General features: G+C 42.4%; 1 non-coding gene across 1 annotated transcript; it reads left to right on the top strand.

Annotated features, from left to right (window-relative positions):
• Window positions 1-4015: 4015 nt before the first annotated feature.
• Window positions 4016-4122, top strand: LOC114404136. The gene has a single exon (XR_003664827.1). It is a non-coding gene; the product is annotated as a small nucleolar RNA R71 (small nucleolar RNA).
• Window positions 4123-4365: the final 243 nt, after the last annotated feature.

Below are 4365 nucleotides of genomic sequence, written 5' to 3'. Positions count from 1 at the left end.
CATTTGTTGTCGCCATGTAAGTGTATTTCCTGCTCTCTGACACTGCTCACAAGTGCTGCAGATCTTCCACGCATCTTTAAAGATGGTGGGCCAATAAAAACCACAATCAAGCACTTTGCGAGCTGTCCTTTGAACACCCAGATGACCTCCCGGTGCAGAAGAATGACAGAACTACAGGACTGAGTCAGTCTCATGATCTGGAATGCACCGTCTAATGACCTGATCACTGCACAATTTCCACAAGTAGGGGTCATCCCAAATAAAATGCTTAGCATCACTTTTAATCTTATCTTTTTGTGCCTTAGATGCTAAGGGAGGAAAAACAGAGGCAACTAAATAATTGACAATGTTAGCAAACTAGGGAGTAGAAAGAGAGTCAGAAATACTATACAATATATACAAATGATCATCTGGGAAATCATCCCGAATAGGTGAATCTGCATCAGAGACACGTTCGATCCGACTCAAATGATCAGCAACTAGATTTTGTGCTCCGCTCCTATCACGGATCTCCAAGTCAAACTCTTGGAGCCAGAGCATCCATCGGATCAACCTAGGCTTAGAATCAGCCTTCTTCAACAAGTACTTTAGAGCTGCATGGTCAGTATAAACAATAATGCGAGTACCAAGCAAATAAGATCAAAATTTTTCAAGAGCAAAAACTATGGCTAGAAGCTCTTTCTCAGTAGTAGTATAATTTGCTTGGGCAGCATCTAAAGTCCTAAAAGCATAATATATCACCCTGGGCAATTTATCAATTTGCTGAGCAAGGACAGCCCCCAATGCATAATTTGATGCATCACACATAAGCTCAAAAGGGGCTGTCCAATCGGGTGCCTGGATGATGGGGGTGGTAGTCAACGCTCTTTTGAGGCAATCAAAAGCCTCTTTGCATCTGTCATTAAAGTCAAACTCCACCTCCTTTTGCAACAAGTTGGACAGTGGAAGGGCTACTTTGCTAAAATCCCTTATAAAGCGCCTGTAGAATCCTGCATGACCAAGAAAAGATCGCACCTCTCGCACACAAGAGGGGTAAGGCAATTGTGAAATAACAGAAATTTTTGCAGGATCTACTTCAATGCCCTTATTGGAAATAATGTGGCCTAAAACTATACCTTGCTCAACCATAAAATGACATTTTTCAAAATTTAGAACAAGGTTAGTTTCAATGCATCTATTCAAACTTTTTCCAAACTATTCAAACAACCATCAAAAGAGGATCCATTTACAGTGAAATCATCCATAAACACCTCTATGCAATTTTCTAAAAAATCACTGAAAATACTAATCATGCACCGCTGGAAGGTACCAGGGGCATTGCACAGGCCGAAAGGCATCCTCCTATAAGCAAAAGTGCCGAAGGGGCAGGTGAATGTGGTCTTTTCCTGATCCTCAGGAGCAATAGTAATTTGCATATAACCAGAAAAACCATCAAGGAAACAGTAGTGGGATTTACCTGCCAGGCGTTCAAGCATCTGGTCAATGAATGGCAGGGGAAAATGGTCCTTTTTGGTAACCTGGTTCAACCTCCTATAGTCAATGCAGACTCTCCAACTGTTCTGCACCCGAGTAGGAATCAGCTCCTCCTTCTCATTTCTGATCACTGTGAGGCCAGTCTTTTTCGGGACTACCTGGACGGGACTCACCCATTGGCTGTCGGAGATAGGATAAATGATTCCAGCTTGCAAAAGCTTGGTTATCTCCTTCTTCACTACATCAAGAATCACCGGGTTGAGTCTTCTCTGTGGCTGTCTTACTGGTTTAGCTCCATCCTCTAAATTTATTCGATGCATACATGTGGATGGGCTAATACCAGGAATGTCCGCCAGGGTCCAGCCTATAGCCTTCTTATGCTTCTTGAGAACTGACAACAACTTCTCCTCTTGCTCATCAGCAAGGGAGGCAGATATAATCACTGGAAAACTCTTGCTATCATCCAAGTAAGCGTATTTTAAATTTGATGGCAGAGGCTTCAATTCTGGTGTGGTCGGCTGGACAGTGGTAGAAGGAGATGGTTTCTCAGCCTTTACCTCATAAAGAAAGTCAGAGGTATGTGTACTTCCTGAAACTTGGTTAGTCCTATCTGACTCTATAAAATCAATCTCAAGAGGTAAAACACCACCACCAGGCATGCAATCAATATCACTCTCAGATTCACTCTCAGCATCAAATTCAGACATATGATCAAGTACAATTTCAGACTCAATGCATGAAGAGTGAGAGGCATACAGATTAGAATAAAGATCAGTCATGTATTCATCAACAACATGGTCAATTATTTCAGCACGAAATACATAAAGATCTTCAGATGGGTATTTCATAGCATCCAGAATATTAAAATGAACAGTTATATCACCAAACTCCATGGACAGTGTGCCTGCATAAACATCTATCTTAGTTCTAGCAGTTTTCATAAAGGGTCTGCCTAGAATGATGGGAACTGATCCTTGAGAAAATCCATCTTCCATATTCAAGATATAAAAATCAACAGGGAAAATCAGTTCACCAACTCTAACTAAGACATCTTCTATGAAACCAACAGGATAGGCAACACTTCTATTAGCTAAATGAATTACCACATCAGTTGACTGCAAGGGACCTAGAGATAGAGAATTAAAAATCGACAGAGGCATAACACTAACAGAGGCTCCTAAATCTAGCATGGCATTGTCAAACTTACTATTCCCTATAATACAAGGTATGCTGAATGTACCTGGATCTTTGCATTTTTCAGGAATTTGAGGAACAGATTTACCAATCAATGAGGAGACATTTCTACCCATGCTAATTCGTTCACTTCCTTTAAGCTTCCGCTTATTAGTGCACAGCTCCTTCAAGAATTTAGCATATCTTGGAATTTGCTTTATTGCATCCAATAGAGGTATGTTTACCTCTACTTTTCTAAACGTTTCCAAGATCTCTTTCTCTGCCTCTTCCATTTTTTTGTTGGAAACTGCTCTTGGAGGGAATGGAAGAGGGGGAATGTGCTGCTTCTGCAAATCAGAATTACCTGTGGAAGAAGATTCACCTACACAGAAATTGTTAGGTAGATTTTTGTCATCACCTTTTTCTGGAATAGAGTGAAGTTTGGCAGGTTCATTTGCAGATGAGGAAGGTGCTACGGGTTGAGGTCCTTGACACTGCTTTCCCGACCTCAATGAAATGGCACTGACATTTTTGGGGTTTTGGACAACTTGAGAAGGCAGCTTGTCAGAATTCTGGGATTGTTGTTGATTCAATTGAGTAGCTAATTGTCCCATCTGATTGGTTAAGCTCTGAATGGAGGCTCTGGTCTCTTGCTGAAACTGCATGTTCTGCATAGTCATTTGCCTCACAAGTTCTTCGAGGGAAGGTTGTGGAGGGGCCTCAATTGTTGGCTGTTTCTGGGGTTGTTGCTGTTGTTGGATTGGTGGAGGAATGTATGGTCTGCTTGGGCCAGCAGCATTTTGGAAGGAAGGAGCAGGCTGCTGTTGTTGTTGCTGAGGCTGGACCATCTGAGGTTAGGGTGATTCCTCCATCTAGGGTTGTATCTGTTGCTGGAAAGGTCATAATTGCTCTGCTGTGGTTGATTTTGCTGCTGAGGTTGAGGAGGTCTATTGTAAATATTTGCAGCATAAGCTTCAGGCTGCTCAATTGCTCTAGGTTGCTGCATGGAAGGGCAAAGGTCTGTATGGTGGTCAGCAGAGGAGCACAAACCACAAACCCTTGCGACAGGTATAGATTTCTGATTCAAGGCCAGCTAGGTTACCAAGTTGACCAATGCATCCAGTTTGCCTTCAAGCTTCTTAGTTTCAGATGATGCAGATGGTTTGTAGCTACCTCATGCACTCCTCTAATGACTATGGCATCATTTCTGGCGCTAAACTGCTGGGAGTTGGAGGCCATCTTCTCAATTAAATTTCTGGCTTCAGCAGGAGTCATGTCTCCAAGGGCTCCACCACTGGCAGCATCTATCATACTTCTCTCCATATTACTAAGTCCTTCATAAAAATATTGGAGAAGAAGTTGTTCTGAAATCTGATGGTGGGGGCAACTGGCACATAGTTTCTTAAATCTCTCCCAGTACTCATACAGGCTCTCTCCACTGAGTTGTCTAATACCTGAGATATCCTTCCTGATGGCTGTGGTCCTGGAAGCAGGGAAATTTTTTTCTAAAAGAATACTCTCTTAAGGTCATCCCAGCTCGTGATGGACCTTGGAGCAAGGTAATACAGCCAGTCCTTTGCCACTCCCTCTAATGAATGAGGAAAAGCCTTCAGAAATATGTGATCCTCTTGGACATCTGGGGGTTTCATGGTGGAGCCGACAATGTGAAATTCTTTCAAATGTTTGTGCGGGTCTTCACCTGCAAGGCCATGAAACTTT

Source organism: Glycine soja, unplaced genomic scaffold (assembly GCF_004193775.1).
Source record: "Glycine soja cultivar W05 unplaced genomic scaffold, ASM419377v2 tig00000369_3_pilon_7651823_7831698, whole genome shotgun sequence".
In the NCBI taxonomy this organism is placed as follows: domain Eukaryota; kingdom Viridiplantae; phylum Streptophyta; class Magnoliopsida; order Fabales; family Fabaceae; genus Glycine; species Glycine soja.
Note: the sequence above shows the minus strand (reverse complement) of the source record. Positions and strands in the feature narration are given on the sequence as shown.